A 27,889-nucleotide genomic window follows, 5' to 3' on the forward strand; every position below is an offset into this window, starting at 1 on the left:
CCTTTCTCTAGGTGCTTACTGTCAGGTGTCAGCAAGAAAAGTAACTAATATGGGATATAAGTAGGGTTGGGTTTTTTGAGGATGTGCTCACTGGTTTATTAATGGCTATCTTCTCTCCATGTTTTCTTCTGGACTTTCCTTCATCAATCCTGATTTCTGATGATATGATATGAACACTACTCACATTGGATTTTATTAACCTGATTACCCCAAAGGCACATCTTCCAAAACAGAAGCATTTTCTAGGACTAGAGTCTACTTGCATATGAATTTTGTAGAAAAAAGAGGCATCGTTCCATTTTCCATGTTGCTCAACCTTCAAGGAGTCACCTCCATACTTGAGATTCCCCAGGTAAGTGCAAAATTATGCAAACTTTGGTTTCCCCATAATTTGCATTTGTATATAAAAGCCAATTTTAACTACTTTCTCTGTAAATACTCCTGATATTATTCTTGAAAGTGTTTTGTATTGTTTTTCTTTCTCTCTTTCTCTCTTTCTTTCTTTCTTTCTTTCTTTCTTTCTTTCTTTCTTTCTTTCTTTCTTTCCTTCTTTTTTAATTTTTGAGACAGGGTTTCTCTGTGTAGATTTGGCAGTTTTGGAACTTGTTTTGTAAACCAGGCTGGCCTCAAACTCAGATCTGCCTGACTCTGCCTCCCACATATTGGAATTAAAGGTGTGTGCCACCACTACCTGACTCATTTGTACATTTTCTCCATATTTCAACTCACTACTTCACACTCACAGTCATTATACTTAATGTGTTTAACTGTAGGGATTTGTCTGTGTTTTCTGTCCATTAGTATATTCATGAAGACTGTTTGCATGTGTAAAGATGGTTTCTTCTGGAGCTTAGGGGCATTCTCTGAGCTGAAGGAATGGGAATCAGGAGAAGGCGGGGCATAAGAGTGTAGTTATGGGTTCAAGGCTGTGAAAATGGTACCTGGCTCTGCCTCTTGGGGCTCCTTCAGGTTTGATGGAGACTGTACTAGGACTACAAATGCTGAACAGAATCCTACTGTTGGAGGAACTTTGGGGATTGTCAGCAACCCCAGAACTATGACTAGCTGGCCAATGAATCTGGGCTGCAGCTTTGATAGTGTCTCTCTTTGATTCTTTGATTCAAGTTGGGAGGTTCTGGAAGTCAGTGTGATTCATTAATATGTCAGAGGAAGGTCATTTCAGTGCTATGGAATGAAAATCAAGGCTAAGTTGGTTTGAGATTCCAGGGGATCTTTTTAAGGTTTCTTTACAGCGCCAAAGACAAAATAGACACTGCCAAGTGCTCTACTGTGGGAAAAGTATACAAGAAGTAGTCTAGAATATTAATGAATCCATGCCTTGCTGCAGCCTCACTGAAGGATGCCCCATTCCCCCAAGTAGTCACAGAATAAAAGAAAGTTCAATGGCCTCTCTGCAATGCTGCCTGATTAGGAAATTTAAATAATTTAGAGTTAACTGATTTTGGTTTGGTTTTGACTTGGCCCATTCTGTTGCACAGCCCATCACTGGGAGAGCTGGCACATTATGCAGTCCCTTTCCTGGCAGCAATATCCATTGCAATATTACCCTTCACTCTCAGCAGGAACCTCTGGGGAGCTCAAGCACTGAAGTTCTGCCTGGCTGGTGGAACATAGCTCTTCCAAGAGCTTGGTACACTGAGTGGCAGCTGGAAGACAACTGGGATGATGGGTAGCCGTTTGATGCTGCTCCTGTCACAGGATCTCTCGTGTTATAATGGCACATTGCTGGCTACCACTCATCAGTTTGTGTTTTATAGCTCAGAGCAATCTAAGAGATAGCAGCAGATGGAGCTGGAGTCTCTTTGGAGAAATGACTAATCCCATAACCTGTAGGACGGTTCCCTGTACATTTTGCTTTGGCATCTTTCAGAGACGGTAATCCAGAGGAGGAAATCCCGCTGCCAGTGCTTCTAAACTGTTCTTTGGTGTGTACAGCTCAGGAGCTGAGCCTTGCTGGATGTATAGCAGTTGTTTTCCTGTGCAAACTTATCACTTTGGTTCTCTGTAAAAATAAGAACTCTGCAAAAATATTTAGGCTCATTGACATAAAAAGCGTTATTCACGGTCTTTGTCATCTTCTGCAGATAATTTCTTTGCTTTCCAATTATATTAGTCTGCTCATACTGCTGTACAGGTACAATAGGCAAGGCAGATCAAATAATGAAACACATATTCACACAGTGTGGGCAGCTAGGCCTTCAACATGAAGATATTTGTAAGGGCAGGTTCTGATTGGAACAGTTTTCTGTCACTGTCTCTTCATAGGACACAAGGAAAAGACGAAGTTTCTCTCTCTCTCTTTTTTTTTAAAGTTCCTCTTTTTTAAAGAACACTAATCCCATCCTGAGGTCCAAACTACCTGACCTAACCCAGGTTATCTCCCAAACTGTTCACTTCTCAAAGTCAATAGAAGGTGGGTTAAAACTTCAATGTATAAACTTGGGAAAACAACCCCAACCAAAGTGGCAATATAACTTTGAATATGAGTTCTTTTGGCATTTTTAAAATACTTTTTATTGATTCTTTGTGAGTTTCACTTCATGCACCCCAGTCTTGCTCATCTCCCTGACCTCTCATATTTGCACTTCATCCTTGCAACCTCTCCCACAAAATAAAACACACAAACAAACAAACAACAATAGTAGCAGATTCAGACACGGCCCTCGGTGGTAGCTCAGAGCAGGACCTCGACATGGCCCCAGGAGGCAAGACCACCTCATAAAAGCTTACTCCTCTCCAGAGTCTCCTGTTCCACCTTTCTTTATAATGGTCAAGCTGCTCCACTAATTTTGTCTCCATCTGACCACCATATACTTTCACATTGTTGTGGCTCCCAGTGCAGCTTGCCACATGGCTGTTGGGGACCTGGATGACCTCTTCCATCCATGCTGTGTGGCGTGGCATGATGGCAAGTGAATGTCTATGGCCCACCTCTGCCAGGTGCTGGAGGACAGGTCTGTGGGTGGTTTGGTGGCCCACAGGTCTCTGTCTGTCTTTTCCTCCTGCACTGCTGCCTGGACTTGATTTGATTTGATTTTCATGAAGCCTAGGCATAAGACAGTTTTGGTCACCAAGCCAAACATCAAACTAGGATGAACAAAGGAATCTGCTCTGCATGTGACTTATAAAAACACCACCACCAAGTGTCTCTTTGCCCATTGAAGTAAAGGGAGGGGAAGGGAAAGGGGTTGCAGCATTTCTCAAGGAATCTTCTACTTCTCATTAGATAGTATAGTCTTAGCGCATCACTTTGACTAGATTAAGAATGCTCTTGAGCATTGCTTACTCCTATCTTTGTGATCAGTCTCTGCTTCTTCCCTTCTTCCTAGTTCTCTATTTCTCTGCACACTGGGCACACGGGGGTGACTAACTCCCTTGTCTTCAAAGTGCTCCATAGGTGCACATGTGCCTACCACCTTCATTTATATATCTATTTATATTCAATACATTCCAACATATATTTCTCAATATTCTTTCTTGATTTTCAGGTTCTATATTCCTAACTGATATCTTTGCTGTCTCAATTCACTGCCTAATTAATACTTCAAATGACAAAGTTTTTCAAATCACTTAACTTATGCTATGAAACCCATGACTTCTTTACCTAATGGCTCAAGTAAAATCTGCTAATGACCTTAACTTCCCCCTCTTTCTCACTCCTTAATAGCTTTAGTTGGCTATCTTGCTAGTCCTGTCTTATATTTAGTCTGGATTCTCCACTGTCACGGTTTCGATATCAAATGGCCCATCAGCCTCACATGATTGAACACTGTATCCCCAACTGAATGTGCTGCTTGGTAGGGGTGGGGAGTGTGGCTAGTGAAGTTGAGTCACTTGGAGCAGACCTTTGAGGGTGATAGTTGGGCCTGCTTCTGAACTGGGTCTTCTCTACTTGCTGGTCAATACTTGGAAGAAGCCCCAGTTGACATCCTATACCAGACCACCCTAGCAGCCATGCCTTTTCTGCCTTTACCTTAAATTGAACAAAAACTCTAAAGCCACTTCTGTATGATGTACACCATCACAGCAATGAGACAAGTATTCTATAGCCAGTTTCCACCACAGCCACCCTCACTGGAGTCAGCAACCTTGCACACTCTTCTCATCTGCTTCCTAAGCAGTGACTAGAGTGATAATGTATAACTTATTTTTAATAAGTGCTATGTGCTGCCATTTGAAGAAGTAACTAGGTTTTCTTTTTTTCCTCCTCCTTGGATATTAAGGATAAAAACATGTAGTTTAGTTATTCTGTACAACTCTCTTTTCATTTCTTTCTTTTAAATAGAGTCTTACTATGCAGCCTTGTCTGGCCTGGAATTTAAATTGTAGGTCAGACGGGCTTCAAACTCACAGAGATCAGCCTGCCTTTGCCTCCTGAGTGCTGGGATTCAAGGCTTGACCAGCATGCCTGGTCCTATAAAAAGCTCTTGACAGGAATTTTCCACTATTCTTTTTATTTTTAAACTTTTATTGCATTATGATGAGAAAAGTTACAAGATTTCAATTTATCTGAATTTGTTAACATTTAAAAACATATTTCAATTAAATATAATTGAATCACATTCTTGTTTCCCTTTTGTACCACTGCTTCTCCCAGAGACCCCCTTCAATACCTACAATATCTTTTTTGTCATATTCCTTAAAATTTATTAAATACTATAACAATAAAAATAAGTATTATAAAAGTTGTTTGATATAAAACAACAATCAATTTAACAGTCTTATGTAGGTGCTCGTATACAGCAATAGTGAAAATACATTTTTCTCAATATAAATTTTAAATAACTCCAAACATATTAACCGTATACTTAAAAATAATACATCACTACTAGTATTTTCTTAAATGAACATGAATATATAAAGTCTTTTTGTTTGTTTTGTATTCAGTAGAGTTTAAAATCTTGGCTCTTACTGTGGTACAAGCCCAAAATAAGAACAGTTTTTAGACATTGGGTTTCATTGTAATAGGCTGTATTTCAATGACCCTCACATCACCAAAGGATTTTACCTCCATCATAGCTAAGCTGAGAGTTGATAGTTCTGCTACACCAAGAAATGACTTGTAGGCTCAATTTTTGGATACAGACTTCCTGCTATGGTCAAAGCTATTTGACTTGAGTGAGTGTCCACTATTCTTACAATGAAGGGTAGTGTCTGTCACACTGCTTCTGCTCCAGTGCACTGCGGTCCTGCCTTCAGCCATCCTAGCCTGTATTCATTTTCTTCTTTCTCTCTGAGTTCCCTTCAAAGGGGCCTCACAGCACTTAGCAACGTCTTCGCCCAAGACAGTCTTTCCTCCTTGCCTGTCTCGAATAGTCTCTGTTTATTTTAGGTCTCAGCTAGCATGGCCCTTCTCAACCACATCTGTGACATACCTTGTGACGATGCTTAGCTCCTATGACGCACTCTTAGCAGCATTCCGTTTGCTTTTCATCACAGTGGTGGTTACTTCTCTCCCACTGTGTAAGAATGGCCTCTGTCATTATCTGCTTAACGTTGCATGAGTTCCAAAAATTCTTAACTCACAGTTTATATTTTCAACTGCTGCATTTTAAGAGCTAAGTTTTCAAGTATGCAGCATATTTAATAAATATCTATCATTATATTGAAATAAGTAGACCCATCTCCCATAACAGCCCCAAATCACAGGCCACTTTTACCTCAGGCCCCTTGAACAACCTAAAATAGAAAAGAACTCCCTAAGGAGTTACCACAAAGTGAAGTATACCAAGTGACCAGGCAAAGGGAAGAGTTCTTTAACCATGGAGATTGATCAGTTTTCTGTTTAAGGAAGTTGCAAATAGAACAACTTATAAGAAACTTAGGGTTTCTTGTAAGGAGCATACTTGTAATTCAAAGTGCTTGTCCTCAACTGTTCATTTGAAAAATACACCTTTAAAAATCCCATACCTATGGCAGACTGCCAGTTTATTCATGGAAGGGCTGGGATTTCACTATTAAAGTAAAATTCTGCCACATAGAGAGATGTGGCATGCACCTACCCATGTGCTATCCAGTCATCCAGTTATCTGCCTGAATACTACCGTATTTAACACTACCGTATTTGGTAAGTTCAGAGGCCCCAAATAGCATTTTGTTTTAACAACAATAGTTATTGTTATTGCCAATAGACAGAAATGTTTTCATCCCTAAGTCCAGCTCTTTGAAATCAAAATATGAATGATTGAGCTGCTGGTTACAATCCGAACCAGTCCGGGAACCAAGCCTTTGGTTTTTGGTTACAACTAATCACATCAAATGGAAAGTCAAAAGGAAGAACAGCGTCTCAGCCCAGCTGAGGAGGCACAGAGCTGGTCAGGTTCAGTGCTGGGAGCCAAAGCTGCCTTTCTGGTTTCCTGGTCTGGTCTGGTCTGGTCTGGTCCGGTCCGGTCTGGTCCGGTCCTGTTCTGTCCTGTCCTGTCCCTGTCTGTCCTTTCTTTTCTTTTTTCCTTCTTTCTTTCCTTCCTTCATTCTCCTCTTCCTCCACCTTTTTTGAGATGGGGTCCCATTTTGCCAAGTTACCCTCAAGCTCACTGTGGCCAAGGGTAACCCTGAACATCAGATCTTCCTGTCTTCATGTCCAGAGAACTGGGGTCACAGGAGTGTGCCCTAAGTTTTCGTGCAGTGATAGAATAAATGGCTCTGTACATGCCCTGTAAGTGCTTTACCAGTGCATCTCCAGCTCTGGTTTTATATTTTTACTGGTTATAAACTACCATTAGAAACTATGTGGAGGTGTGCAAAAATTATATGAAATACAAATTACTTCCCATGATGAGCAGGTATTACTTATATTTAATTTTATATAATAGCAAAATGAAATAGTTACAACAGACACAACAGACTTCCAAAGATTTTTGCTATAATCCATATACCCATATGTATATGCATATATATATCCTCCTAATTTACAGTTTTACATGCATATTATTTACTTATTTAGACTAGATCTCACAGAGTAGCACTGGCTGAAACTCACAAAACAATCACCTACCTCTGCCTTTTTAGTGATGGAATTAAAGTCATGCACCCACATAGTTGAAAGAGTTTAGAAAACTAATACTTTTACATTAATCTTTCCTGTGTACAATTTCAGTTTCATTTAAACAAAACTTTAAATATCATTTCCAATTTTGAACACTAATGGTTATTACTGACAATCTGGAAAACATTAATCTGATTTGTTTTCTGGGTCTTAGTGGCTTAATATTTTTTAGGAATCTCAGAAAAAAAAATAGAACCTCTTACCAGCCAGTAACATAAAACCCTGGATTTTTTAAATCATAGAAGCAAACAAACATCCAGTTTCATAGATGGCTTTCCAAAGAAGTACCTAGAGTTGCAAATGAGCCCTGTGCTAAGTAAAGTCGCTCCCAGGGCAGCAGGGAGGGGCTTGTTGTTGCAATGTAGAGTCTCAGCCCCAAGATAGATACCAGGCTTATCAGCAGCTTTACCAGGTTACTTAAGCTGCAAGCTTTCATGTTCTAGTGTGAGACGCTCCCACCTAAACCAAGTCAACGGCTGACTGACCACCGCAGCATTAGATACTCCTCTTAGTGGAGAAAGAAAAATGATTTGCCTCTGCCTGGTGCTGGTTTCGGATTGGCACGTGCAGAGTGTGAACTGGCTGGGACACAGTGGTTCAGAGGAAAGAGCGTTTTCACTGATGGTGTGGTGGCTTCTACCTGGGGTGAGGGCGCCCTGTACTAAGTGGGTCAGATGAGTTTCTAGCTGCAGGGCAGGGGTGACTGGGGAAGTGCCAAGTCATACCAGACCTGTGAGCTGCTGGGGAGCTCCTGCCCTGCCCTCCTTCATGCCTGCTGTGCCAGCAGGAACTGTCGCAGAGCACTCACACTCTCTGCTTTCCACATGGATGAGAACCTGGCAGACTTCTAGGAACCAGAGTTCAGGCTCTGCAGGGATGTGCTCGGAACACCCGTGTTCTGGAAATCAAGGCACTTGCTCTTTGAAGCATTGGTCCCAGTGATTCATGGGTTTTTTCTGGTTGCTGAGTCCAGGGCTTCCCAGGGACACAGTGAGTCATAAAGGAGCTTGGAGGGGTGGGTCTCCAGCAACCTAAAACACCTCCTTGGCAACTTGAACCTTAGACAGTACATTCTCCCTCTGTAATTTGCTCAAGCCTCTTCTACAGTTGAAATTCTATGCATCCCAGCACAGGTTTACCTCCCCTAACCTGAGTGACTAGTCCTCCACTGATGGTAACTTTTTAGGTGTTGGTAAGAGACCACATCACCTAATAGAGACTTTTGGTTTGGTTTGGGGTAGAGGGAGAGGATGTGAAAATAGAGGAACTGGATTTAGAACTGAACAGACAGAAATGTAGCCAAGTAACAGCAGATCTAGGCAAGAGTCGGTGAGCCGGTGACCGTGTCTTTCTTCCTCACAGGCTAAGAAAGCAACCCAAACAGTTTAACCTGAAATGCCCGTGCTTTGAGCTGTCTGGAGAAGTCTCCACAACTGCTTTTAGATGTTACTGCTTGTTCAGGCCTTCTTGGGTGAGAGCACAGGCTAGAGCAGTGGTTCTCAGGGTGTGGTATCTAAAAGGCAATCCCCTGGAAACAAACTGAAAATGCATTCTTGGGTCCGTCCAGGTCCTCAGAGTCAGAAGCTTAAGTGACTCTGAATCATCACTAGACTTGAAACTGGTCTTCAAGACCTGTTAGCCCACTTCATTAAACAGCTAGCTCCTAGCTGGCACTTCCTGGGGGGTGGGGAAGTGAGGAAGGAAGGAGGGAAGGCGGGAGGGAGGGAGGGAGGGAGGGAGGGAGGGAAGGAGGGACACAGAGAAAGACAGAGACATAAGGGCAGATACTTAGCCAGAGCACAAAGATGTACTTTGGGTAGCCACAACAGCCTTTCCCCAATCACAGCTGAAAAACTATATAGCAACTGAGGAAACCTCTTTAATCCTCACATTTTCCTGGTGGCCTGGTCACCTGTGGTTGAAGGTGATGGACTCCAGTGGTTATGAATCTGTCAAAATGAGATCACACTGCTCTGCTTACACAGTTGCATTATAACTTATGCTCAATAAACTAGATGAGTTAATGCCTGTCTGGAAAAAAATTAAAGTTCTTTCAAGCAAAGTGAAATTCACCTTTCAAAATGTGCTTAAAAAGAAGAACCTTCCATTACCAACTAGTCCCTTAGAAAGCTAACTAATAAACCAATATTTATACAAAAGCAAGCAAACATGCAAAGGTATAGGATATATTGGCTAATAAGACATAAAAGGCAGCCTAATAAAAGCATCTAATGGGAGGACAGACTGATGTTTGCTGCCCAAGGGTCTAGCGCAGACCTAGTTCCTCAAGAGATCAACCCAATCCGTGCATTGACCTTTAGTAGAAATCTCTTCAGTATATCTTCTGTGTGTTTTAAGGATTGCTTGAAAAATAAAAGCCCCCTCCCTGCAATTACAGCAATTGCGTTAAGAAAAATGCTTCTGTTTATTTTTGTGCATGTATGTGTGCTTGCATGTATTTCTGTGTGTGTTGTATGTGGATGTGACAGTGATATAATATGCGTGTATAAGCAGGTGTGTGCCTGTGTGTATGAGCATAGAGACCACAGAACATCATGTGTCTTTATCACTCTCTGCTTCCTTTGAGACAGGGCATCTCACTGAGCTTGGAGCTAGGCTGGTAGCCAGCAAGTCGTAGTGATTCCCCTGTCTCCATCCCTCACAGTGTCAGACTTAGAGATGTGCTCAAGCCTTCACCCATTCTTAACTATATGAAAGAAAAAGTTTACAAAAGTACCATTGAGTTTGCTTTATGTGTGTGGGCCTTCTACTGCTGGCCATGGGGCCTACCCTGAAGTGTGGGTAGTATGCCCAGTGGGAATCCATTGGAGAAAACTAACTTTTTCCTTTTCAAGCGGGTGCCAATTGCAGATAGCTTCTGAGTTAGGGATGGGAGATGGAGCACACCTCCCCTGTCTCTCAGTGCTAGAACCCTGTCTGGCTTTAACCTGTGCAGGTCCTGTGCATGCTGCCAGTCTCGATGATTTTATATGTGAATCAGTTCTATTGTGCCAGGAGTCATCCATCCTCTCTGGCTCTTACAGATTTGGGTGTTTGTTTTGTTTCTCTACCTACTCTTATGCATAGTTCCCTGATCCCCGAGGGGAAGGGTTTGGTGAAGACATCCTCTTTAGGATTGAGTGCTCCCAAACTTCCTCCCTCTGCACATTGTCCAGTGGTGGGGTCTGTGTCGGTTCCCAGCTACTGCACGAAGCTACTCTGATGCTATCCGAGTGAGACACTGCTCTCTGAGTATAGCACTCTGTCATCAGGACTCATTTTACTGCTACATTCCTTTAGTAAGACAAGTGTTTTACTTTAAATGATATATCTTTCCCTTATGTCTTAGTGTGATTTCCTGTTGATGTGTTAAAATACCCCAGCAAGAGCAACCTAATAGAGAAAAGGGTTTATTTGGCTCCTAGCTACAGATTGCAGTCCATCTCTCTGAGAAAGTCAGGGTGGCAGAAACTTGAAGCAGCTCTTTAGTCATATTATATACACAGTCAAAAACAGAAGGCAGTGGGTTAATAATGTTGGGCTGCTATTCTCAGCTCCTTGTCTCCTTTTCATTAAGCCCAGTGCAACCCACAGAATGGCACTATGAATGTCCAGGGTCGGTCTCCTAACTTCCTTGATCACTTAGAAATCCCTACTAGCCATCATCCCCAATGTATGCAAAAATCATTTGAACATCATTTCATATGGTGATTGATTAAAACTGTCTGATTTCCCAAAGAGAAGCTCACATTCAAAAAACCTTCAGATGAAAACAATTTATTTTTCTAAATGGGTTAGAAATCTCTAGGAGTCATTATTCAGGCTTCTTAACCTCTTCACATATATAAAATAGAAATTCTGCCTGGAGGTTAAGGCCCAACAGTCATAAGAATTAACATTTTATTTCTTTTATTTGAGGAATCACCTGGGCAAGACTTCTGAGATGGGATAGGAGTTCTGCAGAACCACAATGTGCCTGAGATGTGCTTCTCAGGTGAGCTCTAAATAGGGCTGAGAAAAGCGTGCTAATCTTTTGACCTTTTCTCTGTCCTTTTCTTTCCCTTCATCCTTGCCTTCCTTCCCACTCATCTATCTTTTTACTTACTTATTTATTTATTTAATTTGCTTATTGGGGCTGGAGAGATGGCTCAGTGGTTAAGAGCTCTGGTTACTTGTCCAGATGACCCAAGTTCAGTTCCCAGCACCCACATGGCAACTCACAATGGTCTGTAACTCTAGTGCCAGGGGATCATCCAATGTTCTCTTCTACCCTTCTGAGACAGCAGGCATGCATGAGGTACTCAGACATGCATGTAGGCAGAGCACACATATACCTAAAATTATACAAAATTATGAAATACTTAGAGATTTGAAATGTGTTTATTATTGTTGTTTGTTATTATAGTGTGTGTGTGTGTGTGTGTGTGTGTATGTGTGTGATATACCCATGTGAGTGTAGGAGCCCACACATGAAAGTGGAGGCTAGAGGACGATGTCCTTTCTTGCTGCCTCTGCTGTACTAAGTTCTTCAGGATAGTTTTCTTCCAGCTTCAGAGCTTTCTCTGGTCTCTGCCCACTGTCCTGCTGTAGGAGTGCTGCGACCACTGCTTGCTTTCTTTGTGAGTTCCAGGATGCTGGCTTGTGTGACAGATGCTTTTATCCACTGAGGATTTTTTCTTTTTTCTTTTTTGTTTTGTTTTGTTTTTGTTTTGTTCTCTTCTGTTTTGGTTTCTTTCTTTCTTTCTTTTCTTTTTTTTTTTTTTTAAGATAGAGTTTGTCCATCCTAGCTGTCTTGGAACTCACTCTGTAGACCAAGCTGACCTTGAACCCAGAGACCCACCTGCCTCTGCCTCCCCAGTGCTGAGCACTTATAGATAGTTATGAACCACTGTGTGGTGCTGGGTACCAAGCTCATGTCCTCTGGAAGAAGTACTCTTAACCACTGAGTCATCTCTCCAAGCCTCATTGGGTTTTCTTGATGGCTCACATTCTGTTTTATGAGATAAGGTGTCATGGAGCTCAGGGTGTCCTTAAATGTACTAAGGTAGCCAAAAATGGTCTTGAATTCCGGATCCTTCTGTCTCTGCCTTCCAAGTACTGACATTACAGGCATAAGCCACATTATTCTTCTGAACATCGAATTGACTGGATGGTCCTTGTGCCCCATTATCCTCCTGTTATGCCTCCTTGTTCTGCCATTGTTAAGCCTTTGTGTGGGTGCTGGAGGTCCTGACTCAGTTCCTCCATCTGAGCAGCAAGCGCTTTGCCCACTGCACCACCTCCTCAGTCAGTCCCTGTCTCCTTGGCTTTTTTCTTGTTCTTTCTTTATGTTCCTAAAACTGAACTTCTTGTTGTTGTAAAGATCTAACCAAGCAGGGAAGAAACCTAAGGTGAGAAAAAAAGACAGACTAAAGGAGCACTAAGAAAGCCAGTAAAGGGGCAGGCAACTGTGCATAGCGGAGTTCAGATTTGTCTTGGCAAGAATCTGATGGTTTCTGGGACTCAGTGTCATAGTCATGAAAACATGCAACCAATCACAGTACTTAGCTGTTAGGGAAGTTAGTGCAAGTCTGTCATGCAAAGTACATAAAATACAGAAAGCAGGGCTTGGCATTTTATAGGTGACCAATAATTTTATGTTTAATGTTATCAGACTTGTGGGACACAACCTGCATGCCTCTCAATAAGCTAGTTAACAGAGCCAAATTAAGAGTAGGGAGAGAAAAAAAGGGAAAGGATTTCAGTGTAGCCATGTTGACTAAAGAGACCCAGTGAACTCCTTAATCCACCTTCAGACTCCTGAAGTACAATCAAAGTTTAAACAGAGCACCAAGGATGCACACATATAAGAAGTCCTGGACATGTACAGGCTGGACATGCACAGGCTAGATGTGGTCGCACCCATCACTATCCATCGTCCTCTGGGCTTCTGTTGTTTAAGAACTTGTTAGAGCTGTGTGATACCTCTTTCCAGGAGACAAGTTCCTCCTTTAACTGAGGTCTTTTATTTCTCTCAGCATGAGATTCTGGAGGAAATTCCCTTGTCTTTAGAATCCATGACATTAAGATTCTGATTGAGAGACACAATGGTGTCTGTAGAACTTCTTCACTAGTTAATTAATACGTTATACCAGAAGACAAAATGCAGAAATATAAAGATTCATTCTTAAAGCCATATTTGCAACAATACTCCTTTGGTAAAAGATAACTCCAATTTATTTTTTTAATGAGAGACAAAATCATAATCCCAGCCTTCTTAAAGCATATTATAGAAATAATTTGATTCTTTCCCTCTGATTACTATATTTTATGTCAATGCCCCAAATACATAAAGAGATTTGGGCTGTTGCACTTCAATAATTAGTCTTGAGTGTATGTGTGTGTGTGTCTGTGTGTGAATGATTATCCTTAGTTTGTTTTTCAATAAAAATGCCATGAGTAATCAAATAACTTAGGACCTTTTGCAATGGAAATAATTAGAAAGTAAGCAGGGATGGGTCTCTTGGTTTTGACTGATCCTCCTGAAGAGCCACACCCTCAATCCCAGGGGTTGTTTGATGCCAATCTGGAACAGATGCCATTCCAGTTTTGGATTCAGCTGACTTAGTTTTTGGATGGTATAAAAATGAAATAACCAGAAAAAGATCACAAGTGCCCAAAGAAATCATTTCAAATATAGGTGGTGCCCTGTCTTCAAAATTATATATATATATGTACATATATATATATATGTACATATATATATGTATATATATATATATGTACATATATATATATATGTGTGTGTGTGTGTGTGTGTGTGTGTGTGTGTGTGTGTATTCTTTTTTCAAATGATCTCAGCCTCACACAAAGTAAAGAGAAGTGTGTAGCCCAGTCATAGAGAAGTGACTTCAGTACACACATGAGGGGAGAAGGAAGTTGGTACCTCCATCTTTACTTTTTACACAGTTTAACAGGGAGCAAGCAACCATATGCTCTAAATGTCAAACACCAAGCAAAAGAGGCCTCCATCTTGGTGAGTCCCTGAGGAGACCTTCCTTATGTTTTTATTTCTCCATATAGTTACTGTACTGGCTGGTTTTGTGTGTCAACTTGACACACGCTGGAGTTATCACAGAGAAAGGAGCTTCGGTTGAGGAAATGCCTCCATGAGAACCAGCTGTGGGGCATTTTCTCAATTAATGATCAAGGGAGGAGGGCTCTTTGTGGGTGGCACCATCCCTGGGCTGGTGGTCTTGGATTCCATAAGAGAGCAGGCTGAGCAAGCCAGGGGAAGCAAGCCAGTAAGGAACATCCCTCCAAGGCCCCTGCATCAGCTCCTGCTTCCTGACCTGCTTGAGTTCCAGGCCTGACTTCCTTTGATGATGAACAGCAATGTGAAAGTATAAACTGAATAAACCCTTCCCTCCCCAACTTGTTTCTTGGTCATGATATACGTGCAGGAATACGAACCCTGACTAAGACAGTTACATTCTCAGTCTCAAGTAGCAAAACAAGCAGGTGCAAGTGACACCCAGGACACTCTCTCTGTCAGTCAAGGAAAAAAAACTAGCAGCTAGGGATATAGTTTATATACCATGTTTAATCTAAATATAATTGTTTAAGATAATGAATGCACAAAACATGTGTCAAGGGATCACAAAACCCATACTAGGTTTTCTCAAGCCATCTCCATTTTAAAATTTCCCCAGGATGCTTCTATGATACAATGACAGAGGCCATACCCACTTACTGATACTCTTTACCAGTTAGCAATGCTAAGATGAACCAAAGGTCACGAAATGGTTATACCAGGAAAAGGTGATTTCAGCAATTAATCAGTAACAAACTTTTTTTTTCTAGAAATGAAAACAAAAGCAAACATTTGAGGTGTGAATTTGAATACATGGCCCCTGTCATGTATCTGAATACCTGACATGAATACATGAATACATGAATGTCTGAATACATTGATACATGGCCTCTGTCATTGTATCATAGAAGCATTTTAAAATGCCTATTCAGCTGAGGACAATAAAACTAGGCTCTGAGCCGGGCAGTGGTGGCACACGCCTTTAATCCCAGCACTTGGGAGGCAGAGGCAGGCGGATCTCTGAGTTTGGGTCCAGCCTAGTTTACAGAGTGAGTTCCAGGACAGCCAGAGCTATACAGAGAAACCCTGTCTCAAAAAAAAGAAAAAAAAAACTAGGCTCTGGTGGAGTAGCACTTCATTTGTGTTCATATTTCATATTGGCAATTATTTTTACAGCATTTGTGGTGGTTTATATAGGAATGTGTTTGCCATGAGGAGTCGTGCACTATTAGGAGATATGGCTTTGTTGGAGTAGGTTTGGCCTTGTTGGAGGATAAGTTGGCAGAAGTTCATCACTAGGGGCTGAGATCTCAGATGTTTAAGTTAGGCCCAACATGTCCCATTCTTTTCCTGCTGCCTGCAGATAGTTGTAGAACTCTTAGCTACCTATCACCATGCCTCCCTGCATGCTGCCGTGCTTCCTACCATGGTGCTAATGGACTGAACTTCTGAAACTGTAAGCCAGTCCCAATTAAACACTTTCCTTTATAAGAGTTGCCTTGCTCATACTGTTTCTTCACGGCCATAGAAACCCTATTGAAGACAGCAATGTACCAGTTAAACCAAGAGACAATTGTGCTGGCTCTGAAGACACATCCACAGGTTTTTTGATATTCCTCCCTTCAAGGAAGGTAGCAGCTAGTTTCCCTTTCCATGAGTGTGTGTGTGGGTGGGGCTGGTCGTGGGGGTTGATAACTGAATTATCAACAGAACACAGAAGAAACTGTAGTCTGTCATTTTGAAGCCATGGCAGACATTGAGACAGATCTTCTGGGGAAAACAATAAACCCTGAGGACAATGAGGAGGGTTGCTGTGGGGCAGCCTGGGCTGTGATGGACTGAGGCTTCTTGGTGACAGAGATCTAGTTGAGCCATCTTGGAAGAGGATCCTGAGTCATCAGGTGGCTCTCCTAAGATTGGAGCATGACCACTCCTTCTCTCCAAGCTAAGCAACTCTCAAATCCCCAAGCTTGGGGAATTGTGTAAGATAATGAATGTTTCTGTCTTTAAGTTGATCATTTTAGTGGAATTTGTCATGCAATGATAGATAACTAATATAGTTATCCAAGATCTCTGACATAGACATTTTTCTAATTGAACTCAGATCATAATATACTAGGCAATCTCTAGTCTCCTCTGTAGCCTCCCCCCTCCCCCCCATTTTGCTTATTTTCATAATTTGAAACAAGGCGTCATTAAATTGCTCAAGTCAGATTCATACTTTCTATGACTGGCTTTGAACCTGTCATCCTCCTATCTTAATTTCTCAGATAGTTGTCAATAGAGGCCTATGGCACCAGGCCCGGCGTTGGCCTCCACAAATCCACAGTGTATGTGGAAAGCTAGTTTCATGTGCACACAAACATAAATCTAACTCTGAAAGGTTCTAAGTGTTCTATCAGATAAACAGGGCCGTTGTTGTGCAGCGGGATTCCTCAGGGTGACACCCATATCACAGCACTTGTGAAATCAGTGCTAAATCCTCCAAACTGAACTACGAAGCTGGGTAGTTCACATATTTGGAATATACAAAATACTTTTGCCCCTCAGGGTAGCCCTGTGACATAGTTTGACGGATAGAAAGAGCGAGAAGACGTCAATGCTGATGCTTGCTCAAGCATCTTCCTCCCTCCCAGTTGTGACGTTTTCTCTGGAAGCCTACGCTAGAGCTCACCCAGAACCTGGACCTTCAGTGGAGCATGGAGTCTGTGTATGACATGCCACCAAAGCATGCTCCTGATCAGTTAGATCAACCATGGCATAGCTCTCTCTTTTTTTTTCTGTGAATATATTTCTTGCCATTTATTTTTTATTTTTTATTTTTATTACATATTTTCTTTATTTACATTTCAAGTGATATCTCCTCTCCTGGTTACCCCTCCGAAAAAATATCAAAAACAAAGACAAAAAACTAACCCTATTTCCTCCCTCCTACCCCTGCTCACCAACCTACCTTCTCCCACTTCCTGGCCCTGGCATTCCCCTGCACTGGGGCATAAACCTTCACAGGACCAAGGGCCTCTCCTCCCATTGATGACAGACTTGGCCATCCTCTGGTATACATATGCTGCTGGAGCCATGAGTCCCAACATCTGTACTCTTTTGGTTGGTAGTTTAGTCCCTGGGAGTTCTGAGGGTACTAGTTAGTTCATATTGTTGTTTGTCCTAAGGGGCTGCAAACCCTTCAGCTCCTTGGGTCCTTTCTCTAGCTCCTTCATTGGGGACCCTGTGCTCAGTCCAATGGATGGTTGTGAGTCTCTACTTCTGTATTAATGGGGCACTGTCATAGCCTCTCAGGAGACAGCTATATCAGGCTCCTGTCAGCCAGCACTGTTGACATCCACAATAGCGTCTGGGTTTGATGATTGAATATGGGAAGGATTCCCAGGTAGATCAGTCTCTGGATCTTCCTTCTTTCAGTCTCTGCTCCATAGCGTTAATAGTCTCCCAACCAAAAAATGCCCAGGACCAGATTGGTTTAGTGCAGAGTTTTATCAGACCTTCAAAGAAGACAATACTGGTACTCCTCAAACTGTTCCCAAGATAGAAACAGAAGGTATTCTACCCAATTCATTCTTGCCATTTTTTAATAGATGTATTTTTTGTTTTCCTTCACTTGCACTAAAATTGTGCCTTAGATTCTCATCTGTTTGAAGTGACCCAGTGCTGTAAAAATTGATTGGATTAGAGGCTAAATGCCAATCCAAATAAAAAATGCAGCAATATGAGATTAATTAAAAAAATAATTAGAATTGAGACTTAGTTGGTGCTATAGTTTGGAACTGAAAAATCCCCCAAAATCTATATGCAAAATGAATTGTCCCTAGGTAGAGCTCTTAGGAAATGGGATCTAATACATGATCTTTGGGTCTTTGGTACAATGACCTCAAAGGGAGTTCTTCCTTTTGGGCTTCCTGGTGGGGTAACCATTTTGCTCTGATACACACTTCCCAGACCTGCTATTTGATATTTACCCTCTCAACTGTCTAGTGTAAACCTCCACTCCTTGGAAGATAATTAGCTCAGGTATTTTGTTGATAGAAAGCTGACAGTGGTTAAAATTGTACCTTTTTTTTTTTGTTTTGTTTTGTTTTGTTTTTTTTTTTTGTTTGTTTTTCGAGACAGGGTTTCTCTGTTTAGCCCTGGTTGTCCTGGAATTCAATCTGTAGACCAGGCTGGCCTCAAACTCAGAAATATGCCTGCCTCTGCCTCCCAAGTGCGCCACCACTGCCCAGCTAAACCAAAAATATGTCATTATGATATAACTTAAAAGTTTCGAGTTCATTATTAAAATTGATCTGAAATTTATCTATTGGATACAATAATAATGTCCTAATGGCAAAACATGGATTCTTTTTCAACTTAAATGATTTTCTTTTGCCTAAATTGAATAATTTTCCAGGGAAATGGCACAAGTAAAGGAGTTTATATACAACATCTGTCTAGCTTGTGTTATTGGTTATTTGTGTAAAATTTTGTCTTATTACTCACACAAGATTCTTTTTAACCTTTGGAAAAGAATAATCAACAATTTCCTATAAGTTAAAAAGCCAGAGGAAAATTTTACTACATGACTTCTTTAGTTTTAACTATGACACCTATTATTCCCTATCCAAACAGAAAAATCTCACCAGCAATAACTGTAAGGCAAGAAGGTGACTGGGCTAAAGAAGAGATTCCTTAAGCACAATTTGGTTTCAATTCATGGGTCAAAAAATTCCATGAGCTGTGTTGCTTTTGGTTTGTTCGTGTTTGTTGTTCTTGTTTTTTTTTTTTTTTTTATTTCAAAGATAATGCAAATCCTTTATAGAAAACTTGAAAAAAAAACTTGAAAAGCACAGAGAAGCCAAAAAATTGGAAAAATCTCCATAATTACGCCATTACTTGTTACATATGTATGTACTTTTGTAAGTGTAAAAGACAGTTGTGAAATCTGTCTACTCATTCATTAACACACCCAGCAAATACAGAAAAACTCTAATATATATTTACACTATAAATCTGTAAATGTATGTCATATTTATGTAACTATAACTTTTATGTTTGTATTGTGTGGAAGCATTTATATTTGTGTTAATTTCATTATACATTTTTTTTTTTTGTAGCTGCAAACCTTGGGTTGTATTATAGAGAGCTTCATACCTTAATCAGAAATTTTAAAATTTTTAATTAGAAATGTTTATTATCTGTATGTGTTGGTGTGGAGGGTGGGTGCATGTGAGTGCAGGTATTACAGACTATTGTGAGCTACCCAATATGAATGCTTGGAATGGAACTTGGGTCCTCTACAAGATCAGTTTGAGGTGTTCTGTGAGCCTAACTATGGAGCCATCCTGATTGGCGCTATTTTTAAGGACTTCTAAAAATATCCTCTTTCAAATGTCTTCATTAAAATGTTCCAAAATTATTTGTATTTTCCAAAATACACAGAAGAATGTGGTGTGTGTGTGTGTGTGTATGTGTGTGTGTGTGTGTGTGTGTGTGTGTAAAATCTGTCTATTTTACCACTATAGCTTCTGTTTCAGTGTTTCCTCCTCTGTAAAGGAAGCTTTAGAGTTATGAGGAAGCATTGTGCAGTATATGTAATTAGCATCACAGAAGGATAATATCTAACCTTATGCCTCTTTGCATGCCACCAGAGACCAAAGTAGAAGCCGCACTTTTAAAAGTTGACCTGGATTAGCAATGAATTTAATAATTTGGACACTAATTTTTTTTATGTCCATGATGAATCATTTATTGCCTGAGGTGACTTACTAGTGCCTCTGCCTCTCCTGTAATGAAATGATAATTATACGAATCTTTAGTGGTTTCCTATTTCTCTAGAAACGTTGGCACCTTCCACATCTCTATGTTAGGAATGCCACCTAAGTCGCTAGTAAGTGTGTAATGACATGCTGAGCTAAATTTTCACTCATGTTAGAAGCTTTAGAACTAAGAGGGAAAGTCACTATTCTTCATTCAAGGAACCATACAAAGCCTTGGGCTCTGCATGTATTACGGTGGCACCAAGAGCCAAGTTGACCAAGTATATGGAATGTATTCTATTACCATTGACATTTGTCTGCTCTGAAAGTGTGTTATTCAGCAAGCATACCTGGGAGGAGCACAGACAGTAAGCACAAAACACTGAAGAGAAAAGGCTTGACGTCTTCAGAGATTTCTGAATTGTGCTTGAGGTTTGGTTAATTACATTCAGAATCATGTGATGGTTGTTCTCTAAGCATAAGAAACCTGGTGAAATAGTATAATTTCTGCAAAATGACATCTTAATGCTCTGAATGGATGCCCTTATATTCTAGAGATCGTTTTTAAACAGAGTAGAAAACTCACTAAACTTTGGATAGGACCATATGATCACAGTGTAGTGCCCAGAAAGGAAGAAAAGTATGCAATGTGGACTTTGTTAGCAGAAGATTTGAACTTGCATGTAGACATTCATGGCCTGCTATGATTTGGAAGCAGTAGATGCTGGCAAAGGAGTTTTCTAGAGTATTCTCTCAGTGACTAGTTAAACTTCTTCATAAATTGTTTCAGTGAACTTGGTAGATCCTGTTCTCCAGTTATACCCCTAATATTCCAGTTGCTTAGTAACTATTTCATGTTCCAATTTTTGATATTTTAATTTAATATCAAGTTAAATTTTTAATTTTTTAATTTTTTTTGTGTCCATGCTTCTTGTCTCCCTGACCTAAATATTTATAGTAGTGAAGAAGTCCCATTTTATTTATTTATTATGATTGTATTACCTTTTTTTCCCATTGATTAATTAATTCACTTTACATCCTGATTGCAGCCTCCCGTCTCATCTCAGTCCTCCCTCACATGGCCCTGGCCCCTGTATGCCTTCCTCTTCACCTCTGAGAAAGGGGACATCCCTCCCAGAGAACCAACTTACCATGGCACCTCAAGTAGATGATGGACCAGTTACATTCTTTCCCAATGAAGCCAGACAAGATGGCCCAGTTAGGGGAGGAGGATCCACAGGCAGGCAAAAGAGTCAAGGTAAGTTCCCAGGGACATACACAAAGACCAAACTGCACATCTGCTTTATATGTGCCGGGGGCCTAGCTCTAGCCTTTATAAGCTCTTTGATTGGTGGTTCAGTTTGTGAGAGCCTCCAAGGGTCCAGGTTTGTTGACTTCGTTGGTCTTTTTATGGAGTCCCTATCCCCTCTGGGTTCCTCAATCCTTCCCCCAACTCTTCCACAAGACTTCCTGAGCTCTGTTTAAAGATTGGCTGTGGGTCTTTGTATCTGTTTCTGTCAGCTGCTGGGTGGAGCCTCTCAGAGGACAGTTATGATTGTGAATGCAGGCTGACAGACACAAACATAGCCTGAGGCTCCAAGGTAACTGAAGTTGGAAGGCAGGCCGGCAATGTGTCCCCCACCCTGCCCCCCAGATTTGGCAGAGGTTGCTACTGCATTTATTCATGTCCCCTGTATATCCAGGCCAGCAGTGACCAGCATACCTGTCAACAGTGTCTTCACATGTTGTGACATGTGAAGCCTTATTGTGACATGGCTTTGATCAATAAGGAAGATCAAGGTCTCACAGTGTGTCCCTGTGAATCCACTCCCCATGCAGACACAGTGGGAGTTGTTTCTTCCATCCACACATAGACCTTCATGGAGATATGACTGACTGGCACATTCATCAAAGTTGAATTCACAATGGTCTCCACGGAATCCAGGTGCACAGTCATAGAAGTAAGCCCAAAGAGCATCCTGACATGTGGCACCATGTAGCCATGGCTGGGATCCACATTCATCAATTTCCAACTCACAGTTCACACCAGAATACTCTTAAGGATGGACACACACGTATCTGCCTATCTCATTGGGGCATATAGCCTCATCCACTCAGGGATCAGAAACACATTCATCCACTTCCAAGTCACAATGCCAGCCTTGGTGTCAGGCACACAGAAACAGGACTAGCCATTGATTCTATCCTGGCACATAGACCCATTGTGGTAAGGGCTGGAAGCAGACTTGTTGTGATCTGTCTCATAGAACTTTCCAACATATCCAGTAGGGCAGATATAGGCAGGGTGCTCAGGGTCTTTATGGCAGTTACCTCTATGTTGGGTAGGCATTCCCTCCATAGGAATTCCTGGCAGTTTCATAGGTCAGCTCTCTGTACCCAGGAGGACATTGGCACAAGAAGTTCCTTTCTCCTGGTTATTCACACAAGTGGCAATTCCTTGGCAGGGACTGAAGAAGCAACTTTGTCCAAATTATTGGCTAATGCCTAAGCAACAATTATTGTTTTGTGAAAAACCCTTGCTCATAGAATTCTTTTGGCAAGAATTTAAGAGACACCTGGTATTGTTTTTATTGCAAAATAAACCCTGGCACCTCAAGTCACTACAGGACTAGGTACATCTTTTCCCACTGAGGTCAGACAGCCCAGTTAGGAGATCAGGATCCACAGGAAGGCAACAAAGAAATTTGTTCAAATCTTTCCCCTTTCCTTTCTCCTTCCTCCTCTCCTTCCTCCCTTTTTCCTCTTCCCTCTCTTCCTCTCCCTCTCCTTCCCTCTCCTTCTTCTCCCCATCTTTCTTAAAACAGGCTCACCATGTAATCCAGGCTGGCCTTGAACTTGGAATAATATTCCAGATCCAGCCTTCTGGGTTCTAGTATCTCATGTGGGAACCACCATGCCTGATTCTCAGCTCCTGCTTTTTAGTCCTTGTATATACCTCTAACTCTTCCCAATAAAATTTTCACAGAATAAGACTTAATCTTTTGTGGATATTAGGTGTATAAAGATCTATTTTACAATCTACATCTTTCTGTAGATTGTAGAGTTCATGAGTGGTCATATTTATTTGTATAAGCTCCTTTGTTTTATATCCAGGGAAGTAATTTCCTCCATAGGACTTACTAATTTTCAGCAGCAGGCATTGCCTACTGGTCTGAATTTCAAAGGAAACTGAACGGTTGTTTGGCCATTAATTCCTAGCAACATTTTTATTTTTTATTTTAAGATAGAATGTCATGTATTCCTGGATGTCCTCTAACTCACTATATAGACAAAAGTGACCTTGAATTTCTGATTCTCCTGCCTCTACCTCACATGTGCCATGGTGACTGAGAAGTCATTGCTAAGAACCAAACCCAGGGCTTTCTTCATGCTTAGCAAGTACTCTACCAACTGAGCTACATTCCTAGCCCACTACTTACTATTTTTGAGAAAGAGAGGAAAAGGAAAATGGGGGAAGGAACAAGAGGGGTAGTAGGGAAGAGAGAGAAAATGAGGAAGAGGTGGAAGGGGGGCGATTATGAGGATAAATGAATATTTCTCCTCTCTTCACCTCCCCACTTGTTGCCTGGGAATCAGGATGTAAAGTTCACAGCTATGTCTCTCCTGCCTTGCCTGTCTGCTTTCCTTCACGATGATCATGGACTCATCCTCTGAAACTATACAGCAAACCCCCCAGTTAAATGCTTACTTTTGTAAGCTCCCATGGTCATGGTATCTCTTCACAGCAGTAGCAGTAACTAAGGCAGTAGTAGTCTCTGTGGTGTACACATGAGTAAACACCAGTTCCACAGCTAGACAGTGATCAGTGGGTGATTTGGGCTGTGGCAAATTGCTATTTCTTTCTCCTAATACCCAGACGGAGGCACTTCACCTTAGTAGAATAAAGCTTATAGCATAATCAGTATTTATAATGTTAAGAATGACAAAAGACCTTTGCTTTGGACTGAATTCTTCACCTGAGACCAACCCCAAACAGAGTGACTCAGAACATTCTGAAACAAGCCAGGTTTGTGAAAGTACTGGAGATTTACAGCTGTCGATCAAAAAGGGCCTTGCAATACGTCCTGACCCCATGAGGACCATTTCTGCTTTGACCTTTCAAGGACAGAACCTGGGGTAAGTCCTGTTCAGGAATCACTTTTGTCAATCACGTCCTTCCTTCTTCCTGCTCGAGTCACCTACAAAGACCGACTGTCTTGTCATGATAACACAGCTCCCTCTGTTCTGTACACAGGAGGGTGCTTCATGCAGGATTATTAATCTTTGTATTTGTTGAAAATACTTCAAACTAGTGTCTGAACTTTCCACACAATATGAAGGATATTTGTAAAACTATGATTTGAAAGGTGGAGGGATGGCTTGCTGCTCTTGCAGAGGGCCAGTGTTTGGTGCCCAACCCTCACTTCGAGTTGCTCAGTACTGCCTGTAACTCCAGCTCCAAGGGATTCGACTCCCCTTCTAGTATTCACCAGCACCCACACTCAGGTACACACACAAGCACAAGCACAGGAACACGTACAAATTCATATACAAATCTTAAAAGCAATATGACTTTTCAAAAATCTTTATTAAGATAATATATAAAAAAGAGCAAGTGTGGAAAAGGAAGTGGCCGATGAGAAATAGACCCAATGTTTTACCTTTTGCTTTTACTATATGAATAGTCTTTTAGGGGAAGTTTTCAAGGATTAAAAGTACTGACAAATTGGAAAGAGGACTACGGGGCTGGAGTTGATGGCTCAGCTCTTGTTCTTGCACCTGAGTTTGGTTCCCAGCATACAAATGGTAGCTAAAAGCTGCCTGTAACAACAGTTCCAGGATCCAAAGCCAGCTCCTGACCGCATGAGCACTGCATGCACATGGCACACAAACACAAATGCAGGCAAAATACCCATGCACATAAAATTAAATGAACAAGCTAATCTTTTTAAAGAGAATCTACAAAAGATGAATGATGTTTGTTTATTAAATCAGTCTTTAGTTCAAATAGCAAACAAGCTACAGAGCGTGCTGCAGTCTATTATAAGTGTTCTTAAAACTGTCATGGGTGATGTTTTGGGTACAGGTAGCATGGATCATTCATGTTATGACAAATGCACATCACTGGAGCCCCTCACTGTGGGACATGATACATAGGAAGGCTGTGTGTGTGTGTGTGTGTGTGTGTGTGTGTGTGTGTGTGTGATTTTCCATATTGGTAACTAGCTGTGATTAGGTGTGAAGAGCAAATGAATTTGCTATCTATTTGCTCTCAGCTTGGTGTTCTCTCTCCAAGAGATCCTTAAGAAACAACGTTGGTTTAAAGCCTGCATTTGCATTTGGTTTGCCCCCTATAGGAGCATGTGTTGGAGGTACAGTTCTCAATGTGGTGACATCTTTAAGAGGTGGAACTTAGTAGAAGGCAGGTAAGTCATTGGAGTGCTGTCCCAGAAGGGATTAATGCTCTGTCTGATTAAGTGCTCTTAAAAAGCAAGCTGTTATAGAACATCAAGCCTGGCCAACAAATGGTGCACTGACTTCCTATCTCATTGTGTAATCACTTGTTCACACCCATTTCCATCTTGGTGGAATCTATCAAGCCATGCTGCCAGTGGCAACTAGGAAGAGACTAGATGGAGATGCTGCTCCATCATCTATTTTCAGAGTCTACAACTGCAATCTAAATAAATCTCCTTACTTCATAAAATACCCTATGGGTATTTTGTTATAACAGAAAATGAATTCATCTACTACTAGGCCACTGTCAAAATGAATGTTACATTTGTTATAGGTCTTGAACAGTTTTCAAGACTCTTGGAAGGAAAAAGCAGTGTGAATTACAGATATAATTTAATAAATGACAGCATTGGATATGAGAGGAGGAATGAGTTTGGTAACACAATGATGGCATAGCATTTACTATATACTTGGAGTTTTAGGTGCCAAGCATCTGTAGCAACATATAAAAGATGAATAAAAGCAATGTTCTAACTTAGATACTACAGCGTATGGGCTAGGCTTTGTTTTAGCAATGATTCACTAGGCACTGGTTTTGATCTTGGAAGTACATGGAATACTTGGGACACTAGAAAAAATAAGACATATTTTCCACTTTTAAGGTTCTAAGAGGCACAGTTAGGGTTCCATAGGGATTGGAAATTAGAGGAAGACTTAGATTTTCTTCTCTGTGCAGTGCCAGCACTGAGAGTGTATAGTAGACAGACAACCTACCAGCTTCAAAAATGTATTTTACTGTAGCTGCTAACATATTAATAAATTTTAGGCATAAAATATATTATGGCTTATTATAAACATAAGCTGAAAATTGCTGAAGGTTATTTACCTCCTTTATTGAATCCTTACTCTTACTGACTCCTTATCTCCCTCTGAGCCTCTACAAGTACCTTCTCTGTCCTTTACTGTATCGACTATTTTAGATGCTTCACATACATGGACTCATGCAGTGTTTATCCTTTAGTGGTGTTTTAGCTCATTTATTAAACAAGTAAAAAAGGCAACCTTGAGAATGAAAGAATACTTGGCAACCACGTATCAAATAAGTTTGTCGTCTAAGTTATAAAAGAACTCTACAACTCAAGAGAAATAAATAAATAGATACTCAAGTGGGGAGGTGATGGTGTATATCTTTAATATCAGCACTCAGGAGGCAAAAGCTGGTGGATCTCTCTCTGTGAATTTGAGGCTAGCCTGTTCTACAGAATGAGTTCCAGAACAGGCAGGACTACACAAAAAACCTGTCACAAAACAAAACAAAAGAAAATGGCACACGCCTTTAATCCCAGCACTTGGGAGGCAGAGGCAGGCAGATTTCTGAGTTTGAGGCCAGCCTGGTCTACAGAGTGATTTCCAGGACAGCCAGGGCTGTCACGAAAATCCAAAAACAAACACACAAACCCAAAAAACAAAAAAGGAAGTAAAAGATGCATCATAAATAACATAATTAAAATGATGAGCTAAAAGCTGTAAGAGATTCAAGGTAAGGAAGTGTCCTAGCTTCTGTGTATGCCTGTTTTTGTTTGTTGGTTTGTATGTTTGTTTCCCTAGGGAAGCTTGGCAAAATGGGATCCACACCCACAACTATTACAAAAGAAGACATGAAGTGTCCTTCAGTGTTCTCTGTTCCAGGTCAGGCAGTGTAGGGGAGGGGGACTACTCTAGCAGCCAACCACTAGGAAGGTCAACAACACTTTATCTGACTGAAATCTATCCTCACACAGAAGTACCCAGAGGCCTTAGTGCTAAACACAAAGAGGCTCTCAAGAACTGTAAACACACAGTGGAACACTTTGGGAGCCACATTTCTCAAGTTGTATCCGTGGTGTATTTAAGCAAATGTGACCAGAAGTGAGAGAGAAGAAAGATGCTGTTTATTCTTAAACCCACCTCGATAGCACACTCAAAGCAGGAGCATCTTTCTGTGCAGTTTACGGGAGGTTTAAATCACGGTCTCCTACTGTGCAAAGACCTGTCTCACTACCCCATGCTACATGTTACCCTCGTCTTCACTTGCATCCAAATGGTCACTTTAAATATTCTAAAGTACAGATTCTCAAAAGACCCTTAAGATATGGGAGTGGGGGCGGGATCTTAATCTCAGCAGCAGAAGCACACTGCTTCAGGAATTCTAGCTGTCTTTGGCAGAGAAGAGAAACTGAGAGATGGGCAGCCCTTCTGGCTCAGAGTGATGCAGGTATTTGGGAAAAGTAGTGATGGTTGCTCAATATTAAAATTATATACCACGCTTGTTGTCAGTGCTACTGAGTTCTATACTTTGGACAGGTCATGAGGTGACTTCAATGCTATGATGCATTAGCATATTTTATTAAAACAATAATAAAATATAACAAGTAGCATTAAATCACACCTCTCCAATGACTGTGCTTTTGCAGGATGTCTCTGCCCCACATTGTTCACTTTCACTTTTGGTTTGATTGGCTCCTTCCAACACGTGCTTGTCTCACAGGGGTCTCATTTCGGTCTGTG

General features: G+C 41.1%; 1 long non-coding RNA gene across 1 annotated transcript; it reads left to right on the top strand.

Moving 5' to 3' along the window:
* The first annotated feature begins 234 nt into the window (after positions 1 to 234).
* On the top strand, positions 235 to 23,994 carry LOC116083796. Its single transcript, XR_004115917.1, has 4 exons — positions 235 to 352; positions 10,985 to 11,060; positions 20,935 to 21,143; positions 23,883 to 23,994. It is a non-coding gene; the product is annotated as an uncharacterized LOC116083796 (long non-coding RNA).
* The last annotated feature ends 3,895 nt before the right edge of the window (positions 23,995 to 27,889 follow it).

Source organism: Mastomys coucha, unplaced genomic scaffold, assembly GCF_008632895.1.
Source record: "Mastomys coucha isolate ucsf_1 unplaced genomic scaffold, UCSF_Mcou_1 pScaffold8, whole genome shotgun sequence".
In the NCBI taxonomy this organism is placed as follows: Eukaryota; Metazoa; Chordata; class Mammalia; order Rodentia; family Muridae; genus Mastomys; species Mastomys coucha.